The sequence below is a fragment of the Acanthopagrus latus genome, chromosome 14, assembly GCF_904848185.1.
Source record: "Acanthopagrus latus isolate v.2019 chromosome 14, fAcaLat1.1, whole genome shotgun sequence".
NCBI classification, from domain to species: Eukaryota; Metazoa; Chordata; class Actinopteri; order Spariformes; family Sparidae; genus Acanthopagrus; species Acanthopagrus latus.
In genome coordinates, this window is record NC_051052.1 from 13,326,977 (window position 1) to 13,341,287 (window position 14,311).

General features: G+C 41.7%; 1 protein-coding gene across 4 annotated transcripts in view; it reads right to left on the reverse strand.

Moving 5' to 3' along the window:
• Positions 1–14,311, reverse strand: part of plxna4 (plexin A4) — a 230,963-nt gene that overhangs the window by 145,327 nt on the left and 71,325 nt on the right. The gene's annotated exons all lie outside the window — the stretch shown is intronic.

Consider the following 14,311-nt stretch of genomic DNA (forward strand, 5'->3'; position numbering starts at 1 on the left):
GATGCTCTCTACGGCTCTTATTCCATCTTCCGCTCCATTGTGGGATGTTGTGTATCCTAGACCAGTCAATACCGCCGTCCCCCTCCCCCGAGGTGAGTCCCTTCTAAAACATGCATGAGTTTATGAGCTGGGAATGCGCGTCTGGAGGCCTTTAGGGCTTTCCGAGGTGGTGGAATATCTAAAAGCTAAGTGAGACCATCTCCCCAGGATTAGGTCTAGGGGCTTTTCACCTCCCCTCTAATACTCCTTTACTGTTCCTCCATTCATCTCCTCCTTCTTTTACCGCTTTTTCCCTCACTTCCTCCCAGACAGACATATGCTTCTATACATATAAATCAGTCCTAAAGCTTCAACCCTTGGGGCAGGTATTTCTGCAGATCCAACCTGTTTAGTGTAATGAGAGATACTCCCATGTCCTTTGTACAAAGCTTACATCTTAACCACTCCATCAGGAACTATACAATCCCACCATGTACTGTGAAAGAATGTGTTCTAGAGGTGGCTCATCCCTCTTGATCTCACTATTTGAGAGCCTTATGAGGCTTTTTAGATTCAAATTAAAAATGCTCGATAACCTCTGAAGGCTATTTGAAAAGGAAGATGAGGAAAATAAGGGGTTTGTAGGAGGAAGGAGGGAGATTTGGGTCAATGAATGTTTGATGAGCCCAAATGGCCTGTTGTGTGACCCAGCTGCTGAGGGCCAGGTGGGCTTTTAGTGGAGGGCAAAGTGCAGATGAGAAGCTACAGGACACACTAGAGGAAGACAAACATTGGGGAAAAGTTTGCTGACAGAATACAAAGTATTTTTTTTGCAAAGTTATGGTACATTTATTCTGTTCCTTTTCTTACGTCACTTTGAAAAGTAGTTTGTTTACTTCCGATGATATACTAATTTCCTCTTCACTCCCAGAAAAAGTTGGGGATCAATGCCTCGTCATACCTAATGTGCACTGTCTGCAATCCTTCATGTTCAAAACTGGGTCTCGGTATCAGAGCATAGCTGACACAAATCACTGCTCAACGTTAAATGCAGAACAAAGAACGGGAGAGAGCGTGATAGATGGATGGATGGTGAGAGGAAGGACGGCTTCAGCTGATGGAGGAGAGGAGACCCCCTGCTTACTGGCACATTAATCATTAACATGCAGAAAAGCAGGAAATGCAGGCAGACAGGATGACGCTAAAGCCACAACAACACTTTACATGCAGTTTCCCATCAGAAACATCATCGGCATCATGGACAAGACAGGTTTTCTTATATAAGACATGGACAGAAGTTGTTTCCTTTTCAACTGTCTCTCACTTCATCTTATCAAAGCCAACTGTCCTATTTCTTTTCCACCATGGCTTTAAATATGTCTCTTTCACACATTTTCCCTTACCCTCGCATTCGTTGCTTCCTATTTGTTGCTGCTTTAGTGACTCCCGCTCAGCATTCCTCTCCCCCTACTTCTTCCTCCATCACAGACAATGATGCTTAGTGAATATTATACTCATCCATCCTTCTTTAAGTGCCGCCATAATGGTTACCAGATGCACTTATGCCTTTTTAGGCCCATTGATTGGCACAATCAATACATCATCTTCGGAAAGTTTGGAGACACTACATTAGAGCTCCCAGACGCTCTTAAAGCTTTAAGCGGTAATTTGTATGGAGATGGTGCTAGTTCATTATGGTAATGGTCAACAGCAGGTGGGTTGGGCTGGGATCCGAACACCTTATGGCTGCTGCCGGTACTTTAAAACTGTTTTCCACAGGCTGACTGTGGTCAGCATGCAAAACATTATTTTCTTTTTTTAGGCCTTGTCGCTGCCATTAGGAACATAAATGCACCTACAGTTATTTTTGTCTTTAACTGTATTATTATAGTATTCATAATGTGGCTAGGATGCTCAGTTCAATAATTATATTAACAGGAACAGATCTTGGGCACTGCTTTAAGTTAAAGGATTTGTTTTTCTAAGAGACTTACAGTTGTGAAATGATGGGTTTTATTTTCCTCTATGAAATAAAACTTCTGTATGAAACTTAACTTGGCTTTCAACCCTGTAGGCAAGAGGAATAGACTTGCACATGTTTACATGAACACTTTCAAAAGTTTTTAATATTATGGAAGAATAACACAACAGCCTGAAGTCATTGAAAGAGAGGGAGGTATTGTATTCAGAACCATGGATGGATTCAATGCCTTGTTCCAAAAGTTAGGGAGATGTTTTGAGTACAAGAACATAATTCCTCCCACTAGTGGAACCCTTAATTATAACAATGAACACAAAAGACACAGTGTGATGAAGCTGTGAGGCAGCTGGGATCTTGGGAGTCACTGTCCTCAATATTTAACAACCACCACTGCCAATGAAAATCTATCTGACGTGACACTGGCAGAAATGTTTTCATGCTGAAATGTTACAGATTATACCTTTAAGAAAGGACCAAGGAATGAGTCATCACTATAATTCACACCATTGTTACCATGAACTTTGAGCACAATCAAACCCCGCCCATCATATTTTAATTCACACATTTGAAAATCAGACCCTTTATTCCTCATAATGCCAAACTCTGCTGTTGAGCACTTGCACTATGCTACGCCACAGATAAGCTCCGATTGCTTTGCTATCTTCCTGTTGGCCGCCAAGCTAATCTGGCATGTCAGGCCCACAATCAGGCAGAAGCAGGTGACATGCGACTGAATGGCTGAACAATGGGATGGAGCTTGGTTCTCAGATAAGAGAATTAATATTGATTGCACATGCATGTCAGACAGATTGTGTCCATTAGGAGCTGCATAGCTCTGCTCAGCCACACTGGGAACATGCCTTGGCTGAGGGCTGGAGGAAGGAGGAGAGGACCAAAAGTTCATTTCTTCTATATCTGTCAATCATTCAAGTCACTGTTCATTCTGTTGCAACTGTGAATGTTTAAGTGTTTTTATGGAGTGTGACTTTTATGTTAATTTTTTTACATTTCACAATATCTGCTCAGCGTTTTCAGATGAATTGTGTCTATTATTACTGGTCCTCATTTCATGATTTGTACAAGCGTGGGTCTAGACAGTTGACATTGTAAACCAAAAGTTCAATAGTTAAAGTGTTCAGTCATTTGCTGACTCATTTGCCTCTTAGAATAAGGTTACATAAAATCCTTTATCTATTTTCCCAGCAGCCAGGTTTGCAAAGTCCAAATAAAGCTGCCGATATCCCCACAAAGTCACCTATTCACAGTTGAGGCATAAATAAAAGCACTCACACACTCAGTCTGGATAGTGTAAGTAACACCCAAATATAGATCTGTGTGTATGAGTGCGTGTATTTATGTGTGTGTGTGTGAGCGTGAGTGAGAGACAGACAGAGAGCGCTAAGAGCTATAACTGTGGGAGTGTTTTACAAGCTCAAAGCCCTGTGCCTGCTCCTCTAATTCAACACACACATTGCACTTTCAGCAGATCAATGATCCCACTGTGCCTCTCACACACACACACACACACACACACACACACAGACACACACAAGCTTTTTCCTCACATACACACATATGCGCATATACTCTCCACAGTGCACACGCGCCAACACACATACATTAAATCCTCCTCATTTCAACCTCCCTTCACTGCTGCTCCGTTTCTCGTATATATGTGCTCTCAAACACCCTCATCTCTCTTTTTCCTTTCCATCCCTTCTTCTCTCTGAAGCCCTGAGCAATTACTCAACGATACTCCAGAGAGAAGCAGGAGAGAGAGAGAGAGAGAGAGAGAGAGAGAGAGAGAGAGAGAGAGAGAGAGAGAGAGAGAGAGAGAGGGAAGGCAGCGACTGAGGAGAGGGAGGACAGAGGGGTGGATGAAAGCAGAAAAGATAGATATAAAGTGAGGGTGAAAGAAAATTGCCTGTCACTGACTCCAAGAGTCGCAGGCAAGAAAAGAGACAAGAGCACCTCAAAACATCTGTGCTTCAATGACCAGGGTCAAGGTGTCAAGCACATGTGTGTGTGTGTGTCTCATCTGGGCAAGCTGATGTGTGTGCACACGTGTGTGGGGTTAAGGGTAGTGTGTGGGTCACAGCAGTATGACACAACGTCATTTATTCATTGGGGAGGGTAATGTGTGTGTTACAGCTGGGACGCACATGCACACACAGACACTTTTGAGAAACAGACTGAATCTTATCGACCAGCTGTAGCTCTCTTGACTGCAAGATTACACACACACACACACACACACACACACACACACACACACACACAATACAAACAGTGATGAAACAGTCATAATATACTGGAGAGAAGTTATAACAGTGAATACAAGTAAATACACTGTGTGTGTATGTGTGTGTGGGTCTCCCTGCAGTCTCCACAGCCTTCGCTAAGCTCTCAGGTTGATCCATTTAAAACACAATGGAGGATTACATTCTCATCTGGCCACTGGCTTCAGCCTGCACAGAAAAACACTAAGGCTTTAATACTACCTTGGCACAGCAGTGTGTCTGTGTCTAAGGCAGTGTGTGTTTTCATATTTTATGCAGGCAACACAAGTTAGAGCAAACAACTGCCCGTATGTCAGTGTGTCTGTGTGTGTATCTATGTGTGCAGGAGGCTCAGTCCTGTCATCGCAAGGGCAGGTTGGGGGGGATAAGACCCCTCTCCAGTGTGGAGTGCTTGTGAATTGGTTTTGGCTGCGGGCTAAATCTCCTCACAGACACCTCTTCGTTTTCTCCACAAGACCAGAAAAGAGACCGCTTTCACTCAAGCCTCGCACAACACATCCAATTCGCTGTGATTTGAGCCAGTCCTTGGCCAACATACAGGTGTGAATGTGTGCAAACACAATGTCTGCCTCCCTCTCTATGCATTTCTCTCTCCACTATCTCATTTCCACAAACACTGAATTATTTTTAAAACAATAATGGACACCCTGCCATAAAAAAACCCCACCTACCCAAGCTTGTGACTCATTCTTCCACAACCAAACAACAGCTTAACCATAAACCCCTCCTCACACGAACACACACAAACAGTTACCATTCCTACATACCCAAGCCCCCCACAAAGACGACGACAGTTGCAGTCTGTCTATCCGGCAGCATTCAGACCCCTGATTAAACCAGCGCTTATTGGTAATTAAACACTGTGCTTTGTGGCGGTATCCAGAATGCTGTAAAGCACTCCACCTCCCCACCACATACACACCCACCCCACCTACACTGGCACAGTGCCGTCACATCCTCTCCTCTTTTTTCTGCCTTTCAGGGGGCCGCAGGTGGCACAATTGGCAGTAATGTGTTCTAATTGTTGGCAGCGCTGCCCGGGTAAAGATACGTAGTGGGGAGCGGGTGCTTGGCTGGCGTCTAGCAGGAAACAGGAGGGGAGGGAGGATGGGAGGAATAAAATGTAAAGGGAAGAGAAGGGGGAGGAAGGAGTTGAGGATATATGGGATAGGACTGGATTATAGGAACAAGAACAGAATAAGAAGGGGGAAAGGTGAGGATGTTGCACAAGTAACGCCCAGAAAAGGAAGAGCAGAACTGGGATTAACAGCAGAGAGGATGGTGGGAGAAATATAAACCAACAGAGGATGCTGTTCCTGTCGTGTCCAAATGTTTCCTTCGCTGTTGTTGTTTTTCAGGCAGCTTGGAGAGTGGCTCCCCTGGGTTGAGGCTTAGCTATAACTGCAGCAAAGACAGACACAGCATGAGCTGCTGGCTTCTTGTAGTAACAGAGAGGTTAGACACAAGCCTAAGTTGCTGAGCTCCAGACCACATAAACCCCTGGGGCTTTCCAATTCACTCTATGTACACAGTAATGTCGAGGAGAGAGTGGAGTGGAGTGTGGTGAGTGTAAATCTGAGGCCAGTGAGTTTACACTGCAGTATCAATAATCCATGGAAATTTTGTTTCTCTATATTACTGATCCATATAATACCATAGTATTACAGCCTTTATACACGTTAATACAAGACAGATAGTGGGCAAAATAATAGTCAAATGCGCAAGGGTTGTTTTGGGTAAAACACCAATGTGAGAAACTCAACCTTTATCTACAGAAACTCAGTGGAAATAGACAACGTGACGACGGCTGACACAGCCTGTGGTTTTATCATCTCTGTTGTAGACATGGGCTATGATGAATTTCATATGAACACATCCAGCACAGTAGGTCTATATTTTCCATCTTCATTTCAGTGTTTACTTCCATCAAAAATGCCTTCCAAATGCGTCAGCTATGACAATGCAATAAAACAAAATGAGTCATGGTTCATTGAGATTCTATCCAGGTGTCTTCTATTGTGTATGTGTACATGCAAGTGTGTGAGAGTGACTCAGCAGCTCTCCTGTGGAGCGATTGCACCTGTTCAGTGCTCATCGACAGGTGCTGCCAACTCCCTCTGAATGTTGCTAACATGGACTAAATCAGAGGGAAAGGCAGACTGACAGTTACTGGGCACAAGTAGATTTGTCATGATGAGACACTGAAAGCCAGAAATAGTCTTCTTCGACAATGTGGTGAGATCCAGGGATGTCACTATCATGGCAGAAATACTGTACGATATTTCAAGGTCTACTTTTATACATGGATTCCCGGCTCTCAGATTGGTCTGTATAAATATTCTCTTTTATTGGCAAAGCCACATCGAACACTGTGATCTAAAGAGTAACACGAAAAATGGGAGCAAGAAAAAAAAAAGGTTGAGAGCCAGATTCAAATACGCAGCGAGTACATGGCCGCCTGTGGCACCTAGATGGCCAAAAATGTGTCAAGACATGCACTATTTAAATACATAAGGGTGTGGTAATGGTGCTACCACCAAGCAGAGATACGTGTCTGGGATGCAACATTAAATTGTCTGTACATGCTGTATGTGTGGCTGTATGTGTGTCAGTCTTATCTTTAAAAGGCAGATAGGCAAGTGAGAAGGGCTGCTGATAGTCACACACCCAATCACGGTTATCTCTGGCTACACTCGCTCTATGTTGCGTGCTGTATTGTACACGTGTATTCATGTGTACTTGTGTCGGGTCATCTCCATGCAGGTGAAAACTTTGAGAGGAGACAAAAATTCACTGGAATGAAAACTACAGCGAGCTTGGAAGAAAACGATCTTCACTACAAGGCGCTGCTGCTGCATTACCATGGCAACGGTGAAGAGAGCATGTGTTGGAGTCAGAGTCTCAAGGTTACTCAATCTCTTCATGTTTTAATAATACCACTCCCTTATGAAAGGAATATTACATCCCTTGTAAGTATGATGAAAATACATATCAGATCTTTCCAGCCAGTGCATTTGTCCAATGAACATGGAGAACCTGCCATCAAGGTTAAGACAAGGAAATGAACTGCACATATCACTGGTTTCATTAACCAGGAGTCGAGTTGATGAGGCCTGATTTCAGACTATTACATGGGCATACTATTTCTGGCTTGGCCTATTTAAATGGGACAAGATTGGTCAAAAACACCGGTGTGTTTCCTCCTTGGAATAGACAGAGCTGGAAGGAGAGGGACGAGGTGGACTTTAGAGCATATTAATGAAAATACAGATGAAGAGTGTTTTAGGAGGATTCAAGCAGCGATAGAAGAGTTTCCATGAGAGTGGGGAAACAGAATCCATCAAAAGCAAAACATCAGCTTCCAGGGTCAGATTGCACCCCGTCTTTTTCCCAGGTGTTGGTGTCAGAGGTGAAGCAGCAGGTGAGCGACTGATGTCTTTGGAGGCGGGGTCAATGAAGCCTGCTGGGATTGGAGTATTCCACCTGATCAATCTCCGGACACACATGTGGCCCGCTGAAGCCGATGACAGTGGAGCTGACAAATGGCATTCTGCATGGAGTTAATGAGGGAAGAGCAGATGTATGCTGCCCCTCTGGAGATGCTCTGTGTGCAAGTGCATGTGCCTCAGATATAATTAACTGTGGATCCATGTAATATATGCACACTCACACAATGCCATGATTGACAAATGACATAACAGATAAATAAGTTGGTCACATAAACACATGCACACACATGCTCACTGTCTCCTCTCAGTTGCAAGTGCAGGAGCATGCTTACACATTAACACATGTTAGCATGGTGTTTTACAGAGACATACATATATTGCTATGCTTTGCAGAAGAGAAAGACATTAAGTTTTCTCGAGCTCATCCATCTACGAATGTGTTGCATATAAAGTATAGCACACATCATCTATATCTTAAGTTGGCAGCATGAAATAATAATAATCTAAAAGGATAAGAAAGAAATATGGCAAGCTACAGTATATTCATTCCACTTTAATAATTCATTGGCCAATGAGTTTTATGCAAGACAAAAATGAAAACGGAGCTGAAGAATAACATGTTGAACTGGTGATAATACAAAAGATGTATTTGTTGTAAAGGTGAAAAAGGCAAGTGCAACATATAGCTAAAGGAAGCTAGCTTTTTATTGCTGCCTCAGTTATATCACTGTTCTTCTGCTGTCATTCTTTTCCTGACTTCACAACTTATTGTTTTCATCAACCTCTCTCTCTCTCTCTCTCTCTCTCTCCCCCCTCCCCCTGTCTCTTTCATCTGGAGTGCAGATGAGGGAAGACTGTCATGAGTTGTGTGTTTCTGTGAGTGCTCTGTAGTTTCCAGTCAGAGCTAGTGCATTCACTGACCCTTGACAGAACTGCTGCAGTGCTAGAGGAACCCTCTCTGCAATGAATTCATGACATAGAGATTATACAAACCCAAGAGGAATAAAACAAGAGTAAACAGTCCCGGCTGTAATACAATTAGACCTTCTGGCCAAATAATTGTGGCAAACTCAATTAAGTTGTCAGAGACGGAGGGACAGTGAGCATTTCATTTATTTTGAGACTTTACTAAACATGCAACTGGATCTTTATACCCGAAGCTGACTAGAAAAAACATATTACATATTTTTATGTTATTATGTCTCCCTGAGGTGATGAAAAGTACAATGTAAACAATGTAACCCTATTTTCCCCTGTCAGCATCACTACCAGCGGTTGTGGTGCTGCCAATGCCAAACTGAGGGCCTCCCCTAGTCACTGTCCATGGTGCTGATCTGACTCTGACCTACATACTATGTGCATAGTCTGAAGTTTACCATGGAAGGGTATTGTGTTACCTACTCTAAGATGAAGGTTGTGTTTGGGCTTGGAGAAGAGCCTAACTGATAGATTGATTGGCACATATTATTTGTTCTTGGCTGTTATTGGCATATCACAGATAAATCATCATAGTAGTCAGGTTTAACTATAGAAGTATTAAAATACAGCATTTAGAGCGTGTTTAAGGGCAGATCATTCCGTCATTCTGTCTTCAGATTGGGAGAACCAAGCTTGAATATGGTAAATGTGACCTGTGCAAAACATTAGTGCTGCAAATATCATATTGTGATTATTTTTATAGCCCTGTTGACATGAATATTGCTCTAAGTATAACAACACTGTTCGCTTGATTGCTTCCTCAACCTATCAATCAAACCATCAGCTGTTTCCATGCTCAGTCGTTTATACCGCGCATCCTGTAGGAGTATAAGTCGGCTTTTAGACTCTGTCTTGTTTTTGTTCGTTTACAAGCCTTGAAAATAATTGATTTAGCAAACCAGTAGGGTACAGTAGACACTCTCTTATGAAGCCACATAAACATTAAAATCTCAATTTTGGACCTGTGAAAACATAAACAAAAATGTTTTTAGCAGTGAAGTTTTAAAGATATTTTTGGCCTAATTAAGCAGACGTTGGCGGTGGCGCATCAGAGCATGAACCACTAAGACAGGCAATTTCACTGCTCTCTCCTCTCTTCTATAAACTATTAATTGATCTCTGGGGAGCATTGCTGTTTAAGCTGTTCAGAAATATAGAGAAGTCTGTACCACAACCTTTAACAGAGAGTGGGAAATACCCCCATGGGTAAAAGTGCTGCAAGTGTGGACTGGGCCTGAGAAACCAACCGACTTTGTCTCTGCACTGCTTAATGAAGTCATTATCACATTTTGGGGATCTAAGTCGAGAAGTTGTCAAAGGATGTCAAGTGTATCTGATCTCCTCACACTTAAGAGGGTAGAAGTAAAATTGAGAAAAAAAAATTATTTATATTTTAGCGAAGATCAAAACTTCTTCTCTGTTCATATGATGTCCAGAAAAGCTTTGACTGGTTCAGAACCTCGTTACAACAACAAACCAAACTCTGTTACAACTTTGGCTAAATTGGTGGAGGATTCTGCCCATTTAAAATTCATATGTCTCCCCACTTATGAATGATAAATAAGGACTGGGAGGTTATCAGCAGTGCTGTGCCGGTCCCTGTGTGTTCATGAATGTGTGTGTTACATTATTAATGATGTTACAGTATACCATCTTTTAAATTTAGCCATGTTCAATAAGCTAGGCAAGAGCAGTATTTTAACAGAAACAGAGTGAGCACTGACCTCATTCACGGTGAGTTACTCAGTACAGTAAATTTGTTATGTGATGTACGTGTAAGTTTATACTTCTCTCTCTGTGCAGGCTCGAGGACCTAAAGTAAGTGAATGTGTGTGATGGCATGTGAGACAGCATCAGCAGTGGTGGTAGGAGGTAAACCATATTCATCTGCATAAGGGAGCTCGTGATGTGTGACGACAGTGAGGCCCGGAAGTCTCCGACTAAGCCAGCCAGCCTACACGCCTGTCATATGTAACAGTGAAGTGACACATCACATATCAACAACGCAAACTTACACACATTCATGACAGACAAATGTAAAAAAAAAAAAAGCTCTTCTATTCTCTCTTTGTTTTCCATCTGCTCATGTGCTTTGGCTTGCCATGTATGAGCATGGAAATATAAACAAATACTAAAATTCTCTCTCTCTCCCTCTCTCACTTTCATGGCTCCATTTCCAGTGGAGCAGCAAAAAACAGACAAATCAGTTCTAATAACAGGGGAGAGCGGTGAAAGGTGCCATGATGTAACAAACTGTAAACAAATACAGTGGAACAAATCACTGTTTGTCTCGACACATTGGAAAGTTGACAGAGAGCGAGACCACAGGAGAGGGTGCAACTTTCCATCAGACAGAGTGTGTGTGGATGTGTGTGAGGGAGGGAGGACAAGGAGGTTGGTAACACCTACTTCGTAACAAATTATTTAGAGATTAGTGGATGCACTTGTGGATATATATGAATATATGTGCAAATCATCTCAGAATTGTTGACCTTTAAGGTAACAGACAGAAGTTAACTCAAGTCTGTGTCACACAGTCAGATTTAAACCTCAATGTGACTAATTTGGTTTTTCATTTCATTTGGATTCCCCCCGAAAAAAAAGAAAAACTCAGTCGCTACATGACATTTCACAATCTATAATCATTTCATCACCATGCTTCTAGCACTGCCTTATTTTGCAGAAGAGCGTGAATGGATTTTTCCGTGTCACTTTCTGGTATGACAGGGTACTAAAATTAAGTAAGAAAGAGGTTGTGAAAGCTGGGAAATTAAAGCAGACATTTTGATTGGTGCAAAGTGCTGGAGGTAGAAAGAGTAATCATCAGGTGAGTTTTGGGTTTTTTATTTTTTTGTACTGAACCCTTATACATAATAAGGGATTAGAGCTAAGCAATCAACTTTATATTGTTATCATGATTTTTTAAGATCATTCTTCTACTTGCCTTTACTGACAAAGGCATCAGATCAACATTACTGATCGTCATATATTAAAAATCTCATTGCGGTAATGTTTTTTGATATTTGATTTTGACCCCTAGACCGAACATTTATGAAGCAATATTTTGCGCTGTAATGTAGCCTAAAAATAAAGGGATATTGTTTTAAGCCAATTCTATAAGTTACGATGTTTACTTATTTCTTTAGCTATATAATGCAGTTCTTTAGCCATGTGTATGAAGCTAGCTATGAGTAAGATTAAATTAATGGTAAAAGGGGGTAATATGGAAGCACAATGATAGTTTTATCATTAATTCTGGTTCTCCCGTTTTCTGTTACTGCCTTGTGCCGCATTATATCCTGTTGAGGAGGCCAAGAGCTCTGGTTATATTGTATCTTGGCTGAGTCTTGGAAGTCAAAACATGCAAAGAGATATGAACAGCTGTTGTGGCCTCGGTCAAAGTTCTGTAAATAGCCTTTTCTTTACTTTGAAAGTTGCCATTAGTTAGTTATAGAAAAAAATATAAATCTCAATGTGTTCACTTTGGCTTTTTTTTCCTTTATTTTAATTACAATATATTCAACCTTTATGCGTATAAGTGAGTAGTGGTCATTTGACTGTATCCAGAGTGCTATTTCAGACTGCTGCACAAGAGACCGATGATAATGATGATGGCAAAGATGATAATGCTGCTGATGATGATGATAATAGTGATTGTGGTAATACATTTAGAATCACTATCAAAGAGGTTTTTCCTCAGACCAAAACTGCATCACAAGGGCAGATGGTCACCAACGCAAAAAAGGGTTAAAAGTATGTTACTGCTCCTAAGCTATCATCATGGAATAGTGGATGTTGTCGTTACAAAAAAAAAAAAGGGTGTTCCTCTTAATCAGTACATGATCAGGCAAGTCTATGACTCATCATTATCTACCATGGGAAACACGTACATGCAATGCTGCAGTAAACAACGGAAGAAGAATCCCCATAGCTCACAAAGGGGAATCTCTCCTCTGTGCCTACGTGGGTTTGTGAGTGTGCAAGCCCGTGCACACATGTGTTACTACCCTTTATCGTCATGGGCATCCATCACAACAAGCAGCTGAATAATGCAACGCTACAAAATAAAGGAACATCCTTGCGCATGCTGAAGAATAAATGGCCTCATAAATGATGTACGAGGGGATGCCAAACCAAAAGGGTTACTATAGTGTAAGCAACTCTCATTCATTATCTCATGTGACACTTTGACTTTGTCCATGTGTCCGCATGCATGCATGTGGATCCATAATACCTCTTCAAGTGTGTGGAAAGACTACAAACAGCAAGGTACACACAAACATACACATAAGTGGATATAATACCCTATAACGCTTTTCTATTTCCCCTAGGGGTGAGTTACAGCACAAAGCAGCTGGGAGTTGGGCCAAACAATTTTCTTTAACACAACAATAGCAGTGGCCTTGATACTTAAATCTAGAGAGGCACTGCTTATTTAGAAAATACATCGATAGAGAGGAGGAGAGTTATGACAGACTCGGGGAAGACGACAACGGTGGAATGGAAAAAGAGGGAGGGTAAGCAACTGAGAGAAGATTGGAAATGAAAAGACAAAGGCAATAAGACGAAAGCTAACACTGGAGCTTATTGAAAGTGCCAAGGTACACACACAGACACAGGATCACACACGCACACACACAAAAGGATGGAGATGTAGCATATGTCTGCAGTAGTGCCAGCTGGAGACATCTGGTGCCAGAACTCCACAGGTCAAAACAAGTGACATGCTCCCTGAGGCGTGGATGGAAGTGTGTGTGCATGTGTGTCCGTGTGCCAAATGATTCAAACGGTCATGTTTACTATATGCTACACACAGTATAATGCACAAACACACACTCGTCATCAAATAATCTAAAATTGGATGTAAATTTAAAGTGCAATGAAAACAGAGCAGGAGCAAAAGGGTGTGTGTGTGTGTGTGTGTGTGTGTGTGTGTGTGTGTGTGTGTGTGTGTGTGTGTGTGTGTGTGTGTTTAATTATTTTCATTGTGTGACAGAAGACAGATGTCTGACAGAGGGATCAGAGGAGAGGCTAGAAGGATGAGGATGATGGAGGAAGAGAGATGGATTATAAAAATCTAAACTTCCTGACCAGAGGCCTGGCAGTTTCAGAGGAAAAACCCAGTAAGACAAAACTGCTGCTAACTGTTGCCTGACACAAAAACAACAATATTCGCCACACTGCTTTCGTAATCATTGCACAGAGCCAATTTTAGGATATACAAATCAAAACATGATTAAGCAGCAAATGACATGAATATATCCAGAAAAACAATCTTTGTTGGCACTGCTTCCTGTGATATAGTGTGTGCTATAAACTAGTGTTATTAAAAGTTATGTAAGGTTGTAACAAGAGAAAACGGGTTTATAGGCTCACTGAAAGTGAAGTAAACTGAAGGAAAAATAATACTGAACTACAGTAAGGTCTTTTTATCCTCCACTGCAGCATTGCTGATTTATTACAGCTGTTGTTCCAACAAGACAGCCAGACTCAAGATCGACCGTTGCACAATGTTCTAAAACTGATTAGTCTGGGTTATCATTAGAACGTAATATACCAAATCTGATTAGAAAGAGCTATTATAAATGTAAATAATACCATTGTTTATCTGTTAGTTATGCTGT